We start from the raw sequence: 20,822 nt of genomic DNA on the forward strand, positions 1-20,822 counted from the left end.
CAAAGTATTCGTAGTTCTGCAGCACTGCCTTATCTTTCTCCTTAGATTGATCAGCTATTTTTCCTAATCCACTAAAGCTCCGGAGATATGCCAACTACAAGATTTGTTTTCACATAACTTGTTCTAATAACATTCAAAAAAAATTACTAAAAAAATTTTTTTTTTTTAAGTTAGCTGTTTACATATACAACTTAAACAAACCAATTATTATTTTTTTTTCACTCTAGTTACTTTTTACTACAAATTAAAACAATAGGTACAAATAACACAAATTTATGGACAACACTTTAAGCCATGGTTAGTACTTTTCCAATGTGTTAATTATGTTTTTGACCCTCTTAATAACAGGTGTTACCAGTCTTTTTTTCTGGAGTTGTAGTTCTTCAAATAAATCAGTTAATGTTGACTGTTGGAGGCTCTTGGAGAAATTTTTCAATCCTCCTGGGCTGTTTTCATTGATCAACGAGGTGTCTGATTCTTTCCCATCAGCGCTGTTCTGCCTTCAGGTTCAATGAGGTTGCAGCTGGCAGCTAATTCAGGATGTCCAGACTTTGATAATGCACCTTTTAAAACAACTTTAAACTGGTATTTCAAACAGCAGTAAAATAATATAAAAATCACATTCTCTCTTGGTCCCAAAGTACAGTGGTTCTATGCTAACTCTATATGGACTGTAGCTTTTGGCACCCAGTACCCTCCTTAGCTTTATTCGATTTATTACAATTTGAGTAATTTGTTTTTTAATAAAATTTTACAAAATGGTCACAAAGTGCTCTCGTGCCCCAGTGAATCCCCCCATGTGAGCTGTCTGGGATCTGTTGGGCCAAAAGTCCTGGCACCGCTCTTTTACCATTGGGCAGAAGAATTCATCCTTTTTTTAGGGTTACCCCCAGCTTCTTCACAGCTTCCACTTCTGCCAAGGAAAAGCATGTTGCCCCACCCTGTGCTTTTGCTTCCCGAAAAGCCACACTCACACTGCCGTTTTCTCCTAGGGCTCCCCCCCTGCTTTATTATCAGCTAAATTGTTTCTTTTTATTTTATGATGCTTGTATCTTTAAATAGTCTGTTCAGTTGGTGTTGAATATTGAATTCTGCAGCTTTAAGACTGATTCCAAGAGTGAAAGAGGAGAGAAAAAGTGCAGAATTAGTTATCAGAAACTACACTGACTCCCCCGCATTCCTGCTCACAGACCTAGTTGTCTGCAGTGGACAGCGGGAGAGAACTCTCTTTTGCTTTTTGGTTAGGTTTTTTTTTTTTCTTCTTAACCAATTAAAGTAAAAAATTCCCTGGAGTCTGTTTTTCTTCTTTTTTTCTTGAATTATTCAATTTTGCTCTGGACTGAAAACCCAAGAAAGCACTGGAAGCTCACACTGTAGCTCACCTAGCCTGGCCTGGGCCAAGGCATTTTCCAGCACTGAAGGAACTGATACCAGACTAAGTAAGTTAAGCTGCAACTTACAAAAAAACCTTCTTTTGAATCTGTCATCTTTTTGAAACAATAAGAAGTTTTGTTGTTTAATATTGTTCATTTTTATACTGAAAAGTGTTTTGCCTGTTAAATAAATAGTTATTTTTCCCACTTCTCTCTGAGGAAATATTTTTTTTCTCTAACTAATTTAAAAAAAGATTGCTTAAATTTGTTTTCCAGAAAAATTCTATTTAAAAGTTTCTTTTTAAATTTACCTTAAACTAAAACAAAGTGCTTGTGTCTACTAAAAATATGATTTCTTCATTTTGAGAATCTACTTTCAGCTTTATCAAGGGGTCTTCTGGTATTTTGGTTCATATTAAATAAATGAGCTCCTGACCCCCCCTTAGTTTTCTTGAATTAATATTTTTTTCCTGATAAATTCTTTGTGTTTGTGGCTGTTTGTATTTCTTGGATTGCTGTTATTAAAATCCTGGCTTTAATTTTCTTTTCCTCATCTCTCCGAACATACGCTTCTTGTGCTTCCTTTAACAACTCCTGAAGCTCCTATCCTGCTAATTTTCCAATTTTTCTAATTTTTTCCTGATGTCCCCCGCTAAGACTTAGCTACAAATTGTGTTTTCAAAAGGACCTGCCCTGCTGGTGTATCGGGGTCTATGCTTGAGTATAACTGCAAATCCTTTTTTTTTAATCTCTTTAACCATTCTGCCAGGCATTCATCTTTTCCTTGGTGCTCACTCAGACATTTCCCTATATTTTGTCCTCTGGGCATTGCTTCCTGAATACCTTGGATAATCATTTACCTGAAATCTCTCATATTTTGCCTATGTTCTACCTCCTGATTATTACAATTTGGATCTGCCATAGGCCATTTCTGATCTTTTTGGTTTGGCTTCTAATGATCTCTATTCTAAGCTTGTATTCCTGACTATCTAATCATTTCTCTCTTCCACTGTAAACAAGATTTCTAAAATAGACTGTAATTTTACTTAGGTGTAAATATTCAGTCCTAATAACTGATCTAGTTTCTTTGCTACCTCAATATGATCTTCTGGCATCCTGCCCATCTCTTTCTTAAATTTCCTAACGTCCCTAGTATTCAGGGGAACACTCACGTACCCAATAGGTCCCTGTCCTGGGGCCAGATTTGCCATTGGAACCTCTCTAAGAGGGTATAATCTATCTTCCCTTCCTGCTCCCTCGCCCTCTTTGTCACTTTCTTCCTCTTGTTCCCTTCTGCCTCTAGTTCTGTGTGCTACTGGCTCGTCTTGAATAGGGGGTGCATCGGGGACCAAGGGCTGGACAGGCTGGACAGGCTGTCTGTATGGGGGTGGGAGGTGATCTAACGAGTCCCATGGCTTTAGCCAGTCCCTTCTTGCTGCCCGTCCTTTAGTTTGCAAAGGGTATAACGAATAACCTTCTTTTTCTTGCCTTTGAACTATAAATTTACCCCCCACACACTTTTTGGAAGCCACAAAGCAGCATATTCACTTTCTTCTTAATTAAAACGTTGTTTTGAACTCATATATAGATTTAAAACCTGACAAATCTAATCCTCAAATGATTTAAACTCTGGCCAGTACAAATTATTTGCACAAATCTTTTCTTTTGTCCACTCAAACATACAGTACTGTATAATTTTCTGCTTACTTTTTCTCTTTGGGATTCCCTTATACTTTAGTATTGTAACACTATCCCCAGGGGGCTGTCCTGAGGAATCTCGCTCCCCTTCTGGGAAACCCCCTCTCGGTTCCCAGGCACACCGGGTTCTCGTGAACTATTCTCATAATTCACAACCCCTGGGTCAGAGATTTTACTTTTCCTCTGACCCATCTCTGGCGGCAACATTTCCCTTGCTCTCTCTCATTCTTTCTGCGGTTCAACTCCTTCGCTTAATATGCACTATCTCACTTCTTTTGCCAAACACTTGTTTCCCACCTAATTCCTTCTTTTCCTTTTATTCTCTCCCCAACCTCTCTTTCTGGCCACTCTCCACAATCCTTCTTAATCACGTACTGAAACTTCCGTCTATTATCCTCCCAACAGATAGTTGAACCTGACTCATTCACTCCCTTCTTAAATCACGTCTCCCGAGCATCAGCTCCCTTCTCAAAGACTTTTCTCGTGAGTTCTCGGGCTGGGACTTTCCCTCCCAGTCCCTCCCGGGGTATTCACTCGCTCTCCCCTTTCAGACATTCCTCACTCACACACAAGCACACAGCCGCCCCCTTTACCCAACCCCATGGTACTCACACAGCCCATTTTCGCACAGGGTTCTTGTGCACAAGACGTTTTACGGGCACCTTTCCCTTTCTGCCGGCGTTCCCACGGGAGCCTTCTTCTTCTGGCGCGCCTCCTTGTAGCGAGCTTCTTTTGCTTATGCTTTATTTTAATTTGGAACTCCTTTTCCAAGAGAGCCTGGTCTAGCCTTGGGACCACCCTAACAATTGGTGGGGAGCTCCTTCCCAAAACTAGCCACTCTTCACTTGGACTGGAGTTCCCGGGTTTCAGCACCAAATTGTTATGAATGATGTTCTATTTTTCTCAATTTATCAAGCAACAAGATTAAATTTAATAGTAAGTTTTTAATAGTAACAAAATGAATACAATCAAAGTATTGGAGATGACAAAGTATTGGAGATGAAACAATCAAAGTGCATATATTTAAGAAGATACAAAATTTGGCAGTAAGTAATTTAGTATAATTGAGGTTCGTATAAAGCATAAGCAAAACCGACCGGGGAGGGGCCCCCCTCCGACCGGGGATACGGGGAGTGGCTCCCATTCCTCACGTATCAAAGCATCCAGGCTAACAATCCCACTTATTGACTGTAGGCTACAGAAGTTTCTAGAAAGCTCCTCCTAGTTTCTATTCCTAAAATTTACGTAACTGTACTGCACGGTGCATGCTCTACTAATGGGTTAGGGGGTCTCTTATCCTTTTAAGGGTCTTATTTCCGGTGAAGGCTCATCATCTTCATCAGTGACCGAGGTGTGACCTGCAGGTAGCGCAGGCGCCCTGTGTGACTGAGCAGATGTTTTCCATAACATGACTTTAATTAAGTCCCATGCTTGTGATCATTCCATTTTTGACAGCTTCAAGGTTGAAGCTGTATTTCTAGATGCCGCTTATCAGACCTCCGTCCTTCGACTATTCTTATCTGACTTTCTTCTAACCTCCTTCTTCGACTCCCAACATCTGGGAGATGTCTTTTATCCTGTCTCACCCATCTCCCCCTTCTCACTCTGTAACAATTGTCTTCTATTGATCTAAATACAATTTTGTTAATATAGTTACAACTTAATTAGCACGAATCACATTTATCACAAAATGTAACAGTTGTTCTTCACCCAAATTAAACACAAGAAAGTGTTACTTCCCTTTCAGCTTAAAATAAGAGCCTGAATGCAATGATCTCAAAGTGAATAAATTACCTTTCCCTCTTTCAGTCTGAAATGAGCTACTGCCACCTGCACTTGCCCTTCCCTTCCTCTCCTGAACCACCGAACAGCCCCACTGGGAAGGCAGGAGCTGGGCCTGGGAACTGCTGCCTTTGGAGTTGCATCTCCTCCTCCCGTGGCCGCTGCTCAGAGCCCAGAAGTGCTCTGAGAACTTGAAGTTGTGGCAGCTGGGTTAGAGCCTACATGGGAGGAGGAGAAGGTTCACCAGAGCCCTTCTCCTGCCGTGCCAGCTCCAGGGCAAGGAGTGCAATGGAAGCCAGCCAATGTCCAAACCCCATCTGCTCTGCCAGTTCCTGTGGGAATGAGCTGCTGCAGAGGGGAAGATTTGGGTGGGAATGTGGTTCTCTAAGAAGGCCATAACTAAATGCTTGCATGGGGATTTTGGCTTCTGGAGCAGTGGGGTAGGGCTGTGGTTGGTTCCTACCCCTCCATGCCATGATGATGCAAGGGGTGAGGGATGCCATGTGTGCTGTGCACTGGCAGTGATCCTCAAGAAATCCTTCTAATCCTCTCCTTCGAGCTAGTCAAGCTCAAGGGAAAGATGGGTCCAAAAAAAAAGTGTTCAGTTTTGTGCCCTCCTGCCCTTGTGGGGTGAGGGACAGGAGGCAGAGGTCCAGCTTGGTCTCTCTCTGACCTCTCCTTTGAGACAACACTGTCTGCTCCCACCACAAAGGCACAGAGGGTGCTCTTTGCCCCCACCAGTGGGAAGTGGCTCTGCTGACCCCACTAAGAGTGCTGGAAGATGAGTCTGTGAACTAAACAGTTGAATATTGCCTAGAGGGGGGTAGCAGGCAGTAGATGTGCCACCATTCTCTTTCCAGGACCCCACTGGGAGTACTTGAACTATTGATGATGAGAGAGAGACGGGGACACTGAATAGTGATCAAAATCCAATTTTTACTGAGCACTACATGTGCTTATATACCATTTACAGGAAGGCTGGTAATATTTTCCTGCAATCACATAGACAAACCTTACATAGACAAACTCTCACATAGACAAACTTTACATTTGGACTTAGTAAAATCTTATTTCCCATAACCCAGACTTGATCCAGTCCTCTTGCAGTCAGGTCTCGGTTTGCTCTTGCCAGGCATCCTCGTTGTCAGGCTGCATTTGCTGATTCAATCTGCAGTACTATCAGTCTCATTTGCATTACCCATATCCACACCTCCCCCGTTTCTTTTAACTAAAAATACACTCTTAAGCGATTTGTCGATTAAATTCTTAACACACTGTAAAATACAAGGAATAACTACTACAATGCATAATATGATGCCTAATACATACAAACCTATTTGAACTAAATTCCTGACCCAGCCAGTGAGACCCCAGTGCCCTAAGAGCCAGTTCAGCCAGTCGTACCCATGATCTACCCGAAGTTTATTCACACCTTCTTTGAGGGCTTGAATGCTGGCATAGATGGGCTGGGAGTGGTCAGAAAGGTTAAGGCAACACATCCCATCGAATTCCTCAGCCACAGGCGGCGGCGGAGCTCGGAGGCGGCCCCAGCGCAGGTGGGAGCCGCGCTCGGTTGTGCGGGGGCTCGGGGCTCGCTGCGGGCCGAGGGGGCGGCAGGGGGCTCTGGCGGGTTGGTTGTGCCGGTGCCGGCCCGTGTTGGCGCTGGGCTGAGGGCGCTGCGGGAGCGGCTGCCCGCGGTCTCCTTCCCGCTGGGGCCTCGGCAGGAGCCGGTGCCGGAGCAGCGCTGGCTCGTCCCGGTTGCTGTGGGTGGCACAGAGGTGTCTGCCCTGTGCCCGGGGCTGTGCGGGAAAATTCCCGTGGCCAGAGGTTTGTGTGCCCGCAGGAGACAGAGGAGTCCTGTAAAAGTGACTTTATTGATGAACAGAGAGGCCATGCGGCATTTGCCATGCGGTCTCTAAAACGCAGCCTCCTTTTTATCCTCATTTTCCCGGCTGCGTCTCCCTGTCCCTTTCCCCACTGGCTGAGATACTTGGAAGGTTCAGACTTCCCGATCCGCCTACTGCATATCCTCGTTAATATGCACCCCTACTACGATATTAATCTTACTGCTTTCAATCCCTCCTTTTCTCATTTTCTGAAGAATTTCCTTTACAAACCTTTAATTTCCATTGACTCAATCTCTTTTCCCGCATCCTCTTTGGTGCAAGGTGTCGTGCATGGTAAAAAGCTGAGAATTGCTGCAGCACGTCAGAAGAGGAGCAGCATTCGTTTAAGCCATGGTCTGCCAGGGAACCACGAAAACGTGTCCCATTCCCATGCTTTCTCCGGAATACGAGCTGTTTTATTATTTCCTTTGTTATCTGTTTCACCACTTTTCAGTTATCATCTATTTGCGAACAGCAGTTTGACTCACGTAATTTTCCACAAACTCCTTTTTCTGTAAGTAGATAATCTGATTCCATCCCATGGTGAAATGTCTCGTTCCTCATTTCAGCGGCTTGGTGAGCAGGAAGGTCAGGAGCTGGAGCTGTCTGCTTGGTTATTATTTCAAGGACACTTTTTAACCTAATTATGCCACTCAAATTATGGATGGGTTTTCTGTCTTCTGATATGAATTCGTTAGGGTTCCCAGGGGTTTTTCCATGGTGTTGTAGGATTTGTTCTGGTGGCCGTTCATATTTTTCCCTTTTTTGGGTGCTCTTTCCAGCCAGGGCTGCACGAATTGACCACTTTTCTCTGATTAAATCATCAAATGTTTGGATTCCCAAGTGATTTCTCTGGACTAGCAAAAACACCTCAGCGCTCTGGGGAGAGGGATGATTTCCCCCCACACTTTTTTTTCATGAAGTTTTCCCAACATTCTCCGTTTGCTGATTCCCTTTGCAGCTTAACCAGTTTCTGTTGCAGTCAGATATCCTCACTATGGGCTCTGCCTTTAGTTGTGCAAATTCCATCTGTGCAAGCAGGCAGAGCTGGGGGTGAGGGGCAGATGGACTCAGGGAAATTCCTCCCCCTGGCAAGAAGGCCCTTGGGCATTGTCCACACTTCTCCAGAGCAATGTTAATTTGCATTTCTAAAACTCCTCTCCTGGCTGCCTGGAGCTAGGATTTTCTTCCAGAGCAGCCTTTAGGTGATTCACACGTCCACCCTCACAACCTGCTTTATTTTTCTTTTTTATTTTTTAACGCTTTTTTATTAACAGTTTATGCGTTAAAGCCTCACCATTAATACTCTTCTAGGTTTGCAAAATGCAACTTAAAGGTGAGCTTCTAAAGATCCATTCCGAAATTCTGCCGTCATTAAGAGCCACCACAAATATATAGAAAAATATTCCAATGCCATCAAGTCTTTTCTGCCTCTTCTCCTAGGAGTAAAATTGCTTGTCACACGCCTGGCCCAAACCTAACTGACAATCTAAAAGTAGGATTAATGTGAAAAATTTTTCTCATGGTGTAATCTTGTCACTGAAACTGCAGGGACCATAAAAATCTCCCCAACAATATCTTTAGTGTTAGAGAGTTAAGGCATTACTTGATCCTGGTCAGGATGAGCAACAGAAACAATTTCATCCACACATAGCCCGGGTGTGCAGAGAAAATCATTCCATGAGATGTGAATTTTACTAGATTTTTCCTAACCTTTTTACTGTCCGAACCCAATGAAATTCATTGGTTTAGTGTTCATTGCTTCAAAGTTGTGTAGTTCTTAGTGTTTGGTTTCCTATTGCAAATTGATTTCTCCTCTTCTGATGTTAATTAGATCCGCATTCCTGGATTTCCTTCTCAGTCTTTTCCAGACCAGGTGTCTCCATCTATGCCGGGGCAGTGTCTGGGGTGGGTGTTCCTTGATATTTGCTGATGTTTCATTGATGTTTTGTTAAATGTCGTTCTCTTTGTTGGTATCTTTTGGGCTCTTCCCAGTCTGTTGAGATGTTAAACTCATCTCTGTTGAGTGGTGCCACATCCCTTAAAAAAACCTTTTAAAATTTCTTTCCTGAGAGAAAGGCAAACCGAGCCTGACTAGTAAAATGAAATGTAAAAAATTTTAAATTTGGTATACTTTCCAACAATGGAATCGCAGTCAGCCCAGTGTGTGAGTGTAATTGAGAGGCAGAGTCCTGGGTGGATGCTGTGAACAGCAAAGTGCCAAGGCAGGCTCTGTGCCAGCCCAGCTTCCTGTGGCAGAGATTTCACAAGAGACAGGATTCTGGCCACAGACTGCTTGAAATATACATCCCTTATCTCCAGCCCGCACTAGGTGGAGAATTCCCAGGGTAAGGAATTGCAAAGATCAATTCCAAGGGAGAGAATTGAATATCTGCCCTGGCTCTGGCCAAAGGTTATAATGGCCGGATGCTTGGCCTTCAGCCAAGGGCACACACTGACTCAGAAAACACTTCCTAAATGCAGCAACGTGTTGCATATTCATAGACCTTCATGCATTATTCAGAATCATTCCCCTCCAACCTGTAAATCATTATTTTTCCTTCCCTGGAATTCTGGTGTCCCATAATCCAAGAATCTGAATAATTTTCTGATTATCTTTTTTACGATTCTCTGAGTTAGTTACATGAACAAAAGCTTTTTACATCAAAATGTTATAGTCCAAAAAATATATTTATCACTACTACTTATAAGTTCTGTTAATCGCAGAACTAAAACTATATTCATACAGCAAAGTTCTCCAACACAGAGCATTCATTTAATTATTTGAAAAAGCCAATAATGTAATATAATATGTTCTTAAAACACACATACAATTCAAATTTCTTTTCTGAGACTTGAAGAGCCTTAGTTAGGGCACCAGTTGTTTTGTTATTTTTCACTTTCTCAGCTTTTCTTTCTTTTCTCTTGTCCATACCACAACATTGAAGCTATTGGGCTTTAAAAAGTCATACAATATTCTGGCTAGAACAGGGAATCCCCAATCCAGGTCCTGCAATATCCTATTAATCCTCAGAATTCTTGCACCTCCTTTTCAGTCCTGGATTGCTTCTGAGATTCCCCAGATCCTCTCTAGATCAATACACCACAAACCTTCAGTCAAATTAGCTCCTGAATATTTAACTCTTTTCTCCACCATTTCCTCTTTTTGTTTTTCAAATACTCAAAGATGCTTTTTAGCCTGAATATTCAGCCATTTCACAGAGGCTTCTTCTACCACTTCTTGTCCTCCTGATTGCAGCAAGTCATCCACATCCTGCATTAACCCAATCCCTGGGGGTGGGGTAAATTCTTGTGATATTTTCTGCAAGGCTTGCCCCAATAAGGCTGGTGCTTCCCTGCATCCCTGCAGAAGGACCGTCCATGTCTTTTCCATTTTCTTTTCTACCTCTTGTTCCCACTCAAAGGCAAAATCCTGTTTACCATCGTGTGTAAGTGGGCATCCCCAGAAAGCATCTTTGCCATCAAGGACTGAATGGTGTCAGTGTGAGGAGGGCACCTGGTTGAAGATGGTGTAAGGATGTGAGAGCCCCTGGGTGCTGGGGCCCCCTTGGGCCCTGGGGTTCATCCCTCAGGGGCTGTAGAAACTCTGCCATGGCCTTTGTCTTCCCCTTGGCCTTTTCCTCATCCCTTCTTGCATTCCCCTGCTGTGCCTTTGTGACCAAGTGCTCCAGGGGCTTCTTCTGCCCCTCCTGCAGCCCCTCAGTGCCTGGGGGTGCTCATCCTCTGACAGCTGCTGAGCTTTCTGCTAAATCATTCCTTTCTGCACTGACCCAAGGAAAATGCTTAAAAGCTAATCTGGATGCTTGCACGTCCAATGCCCATTTCCCAGCTGTTCCTTCGTGCTGCTCCTTGTGCTGTGGCTGCCGTGGCCAGCCCGTATCCCAGAGCCGGTGCCTGTCCTGCCGCAGTGTCCAAACGCGGCCCCCCCGGCGGGCAGGGCCGGCAGCTCCACGGGGCCGGGCAGCGGCCGGGGCGTCCCGCAGCCTCCTGGGGGCCGGGGGCCACTGCCGGGCCTGCAATTGCCGGGGGGTGCTGGGCTCAGGCAGCGCCCGGCGCTGAGCCCCGGCTGCCCCACAGCCCCGGCCCGGCCCCGCAGCTCCCCACAGGCCCCCAGCCCGTGCTCCCGGTGCCGCCCCTCTGCGCCCGCTCCTGCCGCTGCCCAGCACAGAGAAACCCCCTGCAATCCTGACCTCCTTGTGTGCCTGTCCTGGCAACCGGGGATACAAAGGATCTGCAGCAGCTGCCACCTTTAGAGGATAAAATCCTGCTGAAAAACATCCCCATCCTCAGTATTTTTCTCTTCTTTGTCTTTGTCATCATCCTTTTTCTTCCCACATAGATTCCTGCTGCTTCTTCTTGCCTGAACCATATTCCTGCACACTCCCCTTCACCCAGTCCCTTCCCAGCACACCAACACCTCCATCCCTTGTTGTCTAAATCCCTTCTCGAATTCCCTTATTGCCCCCCCTGGGTGTCCATGTCCTTGATTACCTCTGGGAGAATGTGCAAACTTCCTCAAGATGCTCCCCTGGGACCCTTCAGAGATATTTTGGGATCATCATCCCTCTGGCCAGGAGACCTTCCTGGCTTTCCCTTTCTACCCTCCATGGGTGCCCTGCCATGTTTAGTCCCCGAAGATCCCACTGTAGTCACTGCTGAGATTTTCAGTGCTCTCTGGCTGCCGACTCTTCCCAGCCCCCTGATCTGTCACTCGTCTGTCTCCTGGCCCCAGCGCCCCCCGGCAGGGGAATTTGGGGAGGTGGGAGGGGGGGAGCGCCAAGGCCGGGCCCCCCCGCGCTGTGGTGGCGGCAGCGGCTGCAGTGGGGAGCGAGTGCGGGCGGGAGCGGCCGAGAGCCCAGCGCTGCCCCAGCCCGAGCTGCCCCAGCTCCATCGCTGCCCCTGCGCTGGGATGCTGTGGGTTTGGGGGGAAGAGGGAGCCGGCAGTGGGTGCTGGGCCTGGGGGCAGCAGGAGAAGGGAAGGAGAAGCAGGGTTGAAGAACAAAATGGTCAAAGGATGCCTGTGGAAGGAGCAGGTGGGATTGTGCAGGAGAAAGATGAATAATGGGAGGAAGAGGCCTGTGAGGAAGAGTAGGGATACCAGAGGAGGAGCAGAAACGGGAAGCAGCACAATGTTCCACTCCTCCCTGTATCTGCAGCCTCTGCCCCAGCCCCAGGAGCGTTGCTCCCCCCACATGCAGCAGGTGACTGAAGAGGACCATGCATGATTTTCACAGGGGTGAATCTTGGTGTTTGTGAGCTTTATTGGGCTAAATGCTGGTGCTTTGATTTTTTGCAGGGGCTGAATCTTTATATTTTGGAAGGGATTTGGGCTGAAACTTGCTTTTTGGGGAGTTTTTGATCTGTGTCTTGATGTTTGGATAATTTTTGTGCTGAATCGTTGTGTTTTGGAGGTTCTTACAGACACAAGATGCCCAATGACTTCCTGAGTTGCACTTTGAAAGGAGGAACCCCCAGCCCCAGGAGCATTGCCCTCGCCACATTCAGCAAGCGACCGGGGAGGGGGATCCACGATTTCCACAGGGGTGCATCTTGGTGTTTCTGGGCATTACTGGGTTAAATGTTGGTGCTTTGGATTTTTTGCAGGGGCTGAATGCTTATATTTTGGAGGAGGTTTTGGGTAAATCTTGCTGTTATGCGGAGTTTCTTATCTGTGTCATGATGTTTTGGAGGATTTTTAGGCTGAATCTTGGTATTTTGTAGGTTCTTGCAGGCATCATATGCCCAATAATTTCCTGGTTTACATTTGGGCAAGGAGGGACCCGCAACTCAAGGCACTCCCCTCTTGTTTTTTTCCCCAAACCAGAATTTTACGTTCCCAAGGTGTGAACAGATGAAGGAGGAAGAAAAGCCCCGGAGATCCCGTGGGACGAGGGGCTGCAAACCCAGCCTAGTGAGCTGTGAGGAGCAAAGACCCTCCTCGAGCCAGGAAGGAGGCTGGAGATGCAGGCGGAGCTCAGAGCTGGTGGAGAAGTCTCCTGGAGGAGAGAAGCCCCACAAGTGCTTGGAATGTGGGAAGGGTTTCAGCTGGAGCTCCGAGCTGATCCGGCACCAGAGGATCCACACTGGGGAACGGCCTTACAGATGTGGGGAATGTGAGAAGGGATTCATGACGATCTCTAATCTGATGCAGCATGTGCTGGTCCACACTGGGGAAAAGCCCTATGAATGTGGGGAATGCGGGAAGAGCTTCCGCCAGCGCTCCAGCCTGATGCGGCACAAGGTGAGCCACACTGGGGAACGGCCCTACACCTGCTTGGAATGTGGGAAGAGTTTTGGGTGGAGGTGCGACTTGAGACAACACCAGCACATCCACACTGGGGAGAGGCCCTACGAGTGTCCCAAGTGTGGGAAAAGGTTTCAGAGAAGCTCCAATCTCCTCCTACATGAGCGGATTCACACAGAGGAGAGGCCCTTCCGCTGCCCCGACTGCGGGAAGGGATTCAACCGCAACTCCCATCTCACTGACCACCGGCGCATCCACACTGGGGAGAGGCCCTACGAGTGTCCTGAGTGTGGGAAGAGCTTCTCACAGAGCTCTAACTTGACCCATCACCAACGGAGGCTCCACTAAGGGAAGCCCTGTGAGAGCCCCGAGTGTGGGAAGAGCTTCGTGCTCTGCTCCAGCTCCATCCCCCATGGGAGGATCGGTGTTGGATGATCCCCAGTGACCCTCGTTGGCCAGAGTCCTGGTGATCCGTGGTCCTGGTGATCCCCATTGGGTGGGAGGAAGGGGTTGGAGAGATTTTTCTGCTCGGGGAGTGGACAGGGAATGGAATGGCTGTGGACTGAGAGGAAATGGGAGATACTCTGGTGACACGGACTGTAAGGACAGCAGGAGAGACTGGGATGAACTGGGAGAGCAACCGGAGTCACTTGGGGTGAGGGGCAGAAGGCCCAAGGGTGGGAACAAGAAGGGCTGACGTGTCTCAGGTGATTCCCAAGGAGGTTTTGAGGGGCTCCAGGGTCATTCCCAGGGCAGGGCCCGAGGGGACACGCTCTGCCCCACGCTCACCTCTGCGCTCCACGAGGAACGGGCTGGACAACTCGTAGTTGTGCCGGCAGTGCCTGTCCACCGCAGCCCGTCTGTACTCCATCCATTGCGGGTCGCTGTTCCAGTGCCTGGCAGCCTTGTCCCCAAAGGAGGTGTCCCCACGTGCAGCCCCACATCGCTGCCCAAGTGCAGGAACTGCTCCCGCTTGGAGATGTTCCTCTCCACGAACCTCAGCCGGTCGGGGCCGTGAATGAAGTGACACTCGGACTGAACCATCTCCTGGAACAGCGCTGTGTGTGCAGGACACAGGTCCGGGGGTGTCCCCCCAGCAGCCCCCCAGCAGCCCACAGTAGCCAAGGGCTCCGGGCCCCCGCCACACGCCCCATGGCCAGCGCTGGGCAGGGTCTGACACCTCCCCCCTGCTGGAACCCTGGAAACTGAGGGGTTTGGGCTTTCTGTGCTGACAGGCACTGACCCCCAGGAAAACACTGCTTTTGACCTGAGGCTGTGAAGAAGCTTTCCAGAATTGTGATAGAACTGGAATCACTGGTGTGTAGTTTGAATAGACGTGTGTAATGTCCCATGGTGGAAAATTTAGAATTTGTGGTTTTAGACTATATTAATATATATATATATATATATATATATAAAACAAGATGGAGGTTTTAGGGTGGAGTTTTCTTTCTTTTTCACCTTCTTCACGGGTCTTGCTGGTACTTTTGTAATTGGATAGAAAATTCCACCGTGCAGGTCACAGGTGATTGGTTGTTGGGTTAAAAGTAAAAAGAATTTAGCTGTGTGTTCTTAAGTGGACAGATTGGCCCTTAAAAGGCCTTGTAGAGAGAGATACGTGTCCATTTTTGACCTGTTAGCTAGAAGTGCTGTAGAACTCACTGTAATATAGATAAGAATAAAATATCTGAGTCCAAACACGAAATTCCGTCTCTCGAGCATTTAATCCTGACTCTAGAAAAACACAAAAGAAGATTAAACGCGATACCCCCCTCCCCAAATTCTCCTGGCGGGGGGCGCTGGGGGCGGGGCGCGGGTGGAGTCCAGGTGAGGAGCTCTGGGCGCTCTGGGACTGCCTGAGGAGTCATCAGCGCCGCGCGCTCTGATTGGCTCAATTATTTTGGTGCCTTCTCTGATTGGCTGAGGAGAGGCCCTGGAGTTGAGAGGAGGAGCAGGAGAGATCCTGTCCCAGGCTAGCGGTGGAAGAACATCCAATTAACAAGGCATGCAGATAATTTCCCAGTGGTGCCCACACTCCTGTAGGAACTAAATGCACCGAGGATCTCACGAGGGTCACCAACTCTCTGGCGGCCAAATCCAGCCCTGCGCTCCCTGCGGGTGCGGGCACTCTGGGAAGGGCTCAGCTGCGGGTCAGATGGCCGGAGAGTGGCTTGGTGGTCACCTCGTGTGTGAGGCAGTGATGGGCTGGGGAGATGCGTGGACACTGCAGATCATCACTTCCAAGCAAAAATCATTCCAGGAAGGAGTAACAGCTTCTGACAGAGACCAAGTGTTGCCACCAGGTGCTCCTGCCAACAGCCGCCTGCAGAAAGGAGCACACACACCAATGCACGCGGGCTTTGGCTGTCCTCTGACAGAGAAGTCCCCAGGGGACACAGGTCTCTGTGGCAGGAGCAGGCACCAGCATTGGCAGGCCTTGGGGGCGGCAGGTCTCCTTTGGCAGGGACTCTGCCACACCTGCTGATTTCACTGCTCCCAGGGCTCAGAGCAGCATTCGTGCCCTGGGCCTTATGTCCCGTGTCTGTGTCACACTCCTGTGTGTGTGACGGCCACCCAGCACCGGGTCTTGTCCCAGAGCGGCCCTGGCAGCTGCTGTGGAAGGCCCCGATGCCCTTCCTGCTGCAGCTGCATCGGCAACCGTGGGGGCTCCTTCGGCTGCCCTGAGCAGGCAGAGCAGAGGAGCATCTGCTTGTTGTTTGAGCCATTCCTAAAATTCCTGTTGGGCTCTCCTCGAACCTTGGGGGAACGTCTTCCTTGCAAGCTGGGCCACTTTGGGGGGGGGGGGGGGGTGGGGTGTGGGTGTCCCCAGGGCACGTGGAGGTGTGTCCTAGGGCTCTTTGTGACACAGTGCACCGTGGTCACCGTGCAATAGGAAAGGGACAGAGCGTACAAGGGTGACCCTTTGTGACACGTCGTGACATAGGTGCTGGCGGTGACACGGCCACACCACAGTGCTCGGTGCACTCGTCGGGACAGGACGGAGAGAGCGGTGCTGTGAGGAGCCCCCACACAGCCAGCTTGTTCCCTACTGACCCGGAGCTTTTCCAAAGCTTTTCCTCTGCAGGTGACCTCGAGGACAGACTGCAGGACACGGTGTCCTGTAGCCTTCCCAAAGCTTCTCTCTTGCAGGTGCCTACAAGGCACAACTGCAGCACTTGCTCATCTGGAGCTTTTCCAAGACATCTCTCCTGCAAGCAGTCCCAACTCCATACACTGACATGGAGCAGACACCACCCAGAGTGCCCAAGCTGGCCTGGGTGAAGGAGGAGGAGGAGGCTGCAGCTCCCTCAGCACAGCAGCCTGAAGAGCTGGAGCAGATCCAGCTGCTGCAAGAGGGTGAGTAGCAGAGCTGGGCCACAGAGCTGGTGCCTGCAGCCAGCTTAGCCCCATCCCATCCCATCCCATCCCATCCCATCCCATCCCATCCCGTCCCGTCCCGTCCCGTCCCGTCCCGTCCCGTCCCGTCCCATCCCATCCCATCCCATCCCAACATGCCCATGGATAGGACAGAAGAGGGGCTGGGGCTGAACCCCCTGGCAGCCACACCCCATCCCTGGAGCATCCCAGGGCTGTCCCTGCCTGGGAATGCAGGGCTGGCCTGTGTTCTCCGGCCTCTCCCACAGCCCCTCAGCCCTGGCTGCGCTCGCTCTTTGCCAGGTGCCGCCATGGACCCGACACAAGAGCAGGACCCTGCCCGTGGCCGCTTCCGCAGAACAGCGCAGGTACTGCAGCCATCCCCACCTGGGCTGGGCCTGCTGTCACTGCTCAGCCCAGCACCGTGCTTGGAGCACTCCATGGATTCTCCCTCTCTTCCTGCCCTTCTCCTGCAGATGATCTATGAATTCATCATGTGCCTTTGGCGGGAAGAGACCACCGGTGTGGGCACTGGGCTCTTGGCAAACTTTCCCCTCTTCACTGCTGAGACCGGGGCTGCCATGCTGGATTTGCTTGTGGAGAAGGGGGTCTCCAATCCAAAGCAAGTAAGCAGCCTGTGGCCAGGGCTTGATCACCCCAGGAATTGTGTGGCACCTCAAGCCAGCTCTGCTGGGTTCCTTCAGTCTTTGAGGCCCAGCCCAATAGGCTGGGAAGGGCAACAGTTCTCAAGGGAAGCTGGGGAACCTGCTGCTCGGGCAGGTGTCCAAGTCTCTCCGGGCCTTCTGCAGGTACCAGCCATGGTGAGGTACATCCACAAGTGGCTCACGGCCAATGAGTCTGCTGGGCACAGGCTGGACAAGGCCCTTCTGGAGCTGACCAAGGAATACCCCTGCGATGTGCTGATGACTCTCTTGCGCTGGGCCCCATCGGGTGACAGGTACGGCAGCCCCACCTGCCTTGAGGGTTTAGGGTTCCCCGGCCCGTTACCCTGTAGAGCCTGTCCCTGGTGACTGCCAGACAGGGGGACAGTTCCAGGAGTCTCTGGCTCCTCCGTTTGCCAGTGCTGCCATGTCAGCCCCTGAGCGTGCTGCCACGCTCCCTCCCTGCCCCTCAAGATGCCTGCACCCCCGTGGGCTGGCTGGGTGCTGCCAGCGAGGGCCGGTGGGCAGAGGCAGGGCTGACGGCCAGCGCGGGCCCCTGCAGCAGCCCAGGCCACAGTGCTGTGGCCCAGACCCCCCTGACACAGAGCTCTGACCCCACAGAGCTGCTACGGCCATGTGGGGAGTGATCATGTCCTCCACTGGGACTGCGGAGCCGGCGCTGCAGATACTCCTCAATGTGCTGAACGCCTGGCCAGTGGACAGTGTGTACACCTCCGATGGGGACAGCACAGGAGTCTTTGCCCTGGCTGTGAGTTCCTGCAACTGACCTTGGCTTGCCCCTAGGCCACCTCTCCAGCAGCTAGCTCTCTGTCCTCCCCCCAGCTGCATCTCTCTGCCTCAGGCACTGCGCTGAAACCTGCCTTAGGGGCAAGGTTCAGGGGCACCAGGCTGGGTGACTCCGCGGTGTCTCCTCCGGCCTCTCCCTGGCATGCTCGGGCCCTGCCACACGGATGTCTTAGCACTGAGTGTTGTCTCTGGGTGGTTCATTCTTTCCAGGCAACCGTGACACTGTGGAGGGTCTTCAACCTGACCTGGTGCCCACCTATAGTGTTGGAGTATTTTCCCCGTCTCTTTCTGTGTCTGCTCTTCCAAGTTTACATCAGCGCACTGGATACACCAGAGGAGGTTGATACCTTCTGGAAGGGGTGCCAGGAGCAACTGGGCCTTGCCACCAACCCCCAAAGGTGCTCCATCCCAGTCCTCCCAGTCTCCCCATCCCTTTCAAGGCAGGAGCCAGGGCTGCCAGCATGACCTGGGCTTTGCTCTGCACACAGGTTTGCGGTGCAGACCCTGAAGGTCCTGCTCTGCCGAGTGCAGTGTGAGCGTGTTGTGGTAGCCATGGAAGGCAAGGCTGGCTGGGACACGCTGCTCTGTACTGACACCCACCACTATGCAGTGGGACTCCTGGCCAGGTGAGACCCCCTTCTCCCTGCTGCCCCCGGCACTTGTGCCCAGGGTGCCCCACACAGTTCCCATGGGCAGGGGTGAGAGGGCTTTGTCACAGAGACAGACGAGCAGACTGGAAAAGGCTGGCACAGGAGGGTGCCCGGGAACAGCCGCCTCCCAAAGCGCCCACGGGGGGCTTGGGAAAAGACCAGAGCTCCGTGGGTCACTCCTGGGAGAGCTTTGTCCTCTCGGCTCAGGGGCAATGATGCCTTTTCCCCCCACCAGGGAGATGCGCTGTGTCTCCATGATCTGGTGTTGCAGCTTCATCTCCTGCCTCTTGGAGCTCCTCAGCCAAGACATTTCAGACTGGCAGCTGCCTGCCATGGCGTTCCTTGTGGAGGTGAGCCCCATGGGCAGCACAGCTGAGCTGCCTCCCACCTCTCTGCCCTCTCACAGCCGCAGCTGCCTGGGACGGTGCCCGTGCCCTGTGCTGCTGCCTTGGCTCAGCCCTGTGCAGTTCTGAGCTCCTGCCAGTTGGGCACCCCGGTCACTGCTTTGTGCCTTTCAGGTCCTGGACCTCCTGGACATCAATGAATGGGGTGACAGCCTCCTGGAGATCATGGCAAGGCGCCTGCAGAGCACGTCCAGGGAGATGCGTCGCCTGGTGCTCAGAGGCCTCGTGCAGCTCAGCAAGGACCCCTCGATGGTGAGAAGACAGCAGCGGCTGAAGCTGTGCGGGCAGCGTGGGGCTGGGGAAAGCAGCCCCTTGGGCTTGGCTGGGCTTTGGGAGCTGTGGCAGCTGCTCCCAGCTCTCCTGCGTTGCTGTTCAGCTGCCCGAGTGCTTCAGGACAGCCCTTCGGCCCCTGGGCTCCACAGCAGCAGCAGCAGCAGCGTGGGCTTGCCCTGCCTTGTCTTCCATGCAGAGCATTAGAATGTACAGCCTGACAGAAAGCCTTGTGGACCTGTTGTGGGATGCAGATGAAGACATCGTTGAGATGACCGTCGCGGTGCTCAGCTTTCTGCTCTCGCACAGACACCTCGCAATACCCAGCCCCATCGCCCTGCGGCTGGCTGGCGCGCTCTGGCCACTGCTGGACAACGTAAGGCTCTGTGCCCCCAGCCACGGCCACTGGGTGCTGCCCCCAAGTGTGGGGCCCCGTGGATTTTTGGGCCTGTGCACAGAGGGGTCTGGAGCAGCTGATGAGGAGGGCTTTTGCTTCCTTTCCAACAGGACAACCGCCATGTGCAGCTGCTCTCCATTCGCCTCTTCCAAGTGGTGATGAGGTTGGTAGCGGCCAAGGGTAAAAAGCCCCTCAAGATGCTTGTGAGCAAGAGCCTGCTGCCACTCTTCTTCAACTGCCACGATGAGAACATGTGTGTGGCAGAGGTGAGGACTCCTGGGCGCTGCTGTCCTCCTGGCAGTGGGGCTCAGCTGTCTCCCTGCACCTCATGGGCACCTCATGGGCTCCAGCCTCCTCCTGGCCTTGGCACAGGGAGGCAGGTCCTGTGCCCTGGGCTGCGGTGCCATCTCTGGGTCTCTGCTGCTCTGCAGGCCTCTTGTGAAACGCTGCTTTCAGCACTAAGCTTCCTGAAGAGGAGAGATCTTGAGCACCTGCTGATGGCGGATCAGATGTGGAGGTTTGGCGAGTGCTTGGTAAGAACGCTGCTCCCTTCCCTGCGCTGCCCACGCGGGCTCTTCTCCAGGCTCCTCTGGCCCCAGGGCCGGAGCTGATGGAGCCCCGAGCTCCATCAAGCCCGCGCCTTGCCGGGCCCTCTGCCCCGCTCAGGGCTGTGCGGGCAGGGCAGGCCGGGGCCAAGGGACAGAGCCCGCGCCAACCCTTCCCTCCGTCCCCTGCCGCTCTCTCCAGCTGGCACAGGACAGGAGCCGAGCGGCCGAGCTGCTGCGCCAGGCGCTGCCGTACCTGCGGAGCCCACAGGAGCCCCTGCGAGAGGCGGCCCTCAGGTTTCTTGGTGAGCCACAAGCCCGGCTCCCTCCCCGCCCCGCCGCAGCTCGGCCCCAGCCCCGCCTGCTGCCCCGGCAGCGCCATCCGGGCCGGGGCTCTGGAGCCCCGCCTGCCCTCGGCGCCGCTGCCGCCCTCTCGCAGCCGTGTCCTTGGGCGTCAGGATGCGGCGAGGGCCGGGCCTGAGCCCTGCAGGGGAAGGCGCTGCTGTGGCCGCAGGGCTGGCAGCGCCGCTGCGGGGCAGCTGTGCGGCTGGGGCCGTGACAGGCTCTGTGTTGGCAGGGATGGCCGGGCGGTTCCTGAGAGAGCAGCAGCGAGAGTTGCAGCTCATGTGCAGGGGTGAGTGAGGCCAGCGGGCTGTCAGCGGGGACTGGCGCTGGCAGCTGCGTTCCCTGTCCCGGCTGGGAGGGCTC

General features: G+C 51.6%; 1 pseudogene; it reads right to left on the reverse strand.

Annotated features, from left to right (window-relative positions):
• Positions 1 to 20,822, reverse strand: part of LOC148218018 (uncharacterized) — a 97,308-nt pseudogene that overhangs the window by 14,227 nt on the left and 62,259 nt on the right.

Source organism: Sturnus vulgaris, unplaced genomic scaffold, assembly GCF_052056855.1.
Source record: "Sturnus vulgaris isolate bStuVul1 unplaced genomic scaffold, bStuVul1.hap1 Scaffold_195, whole genome shotgun sequence".
NCBI lineage: Eukaryota > Metazoa > Chordata > Aves > Passeriformes > Sturnidae > Sturnus > Sturnus vulgaris.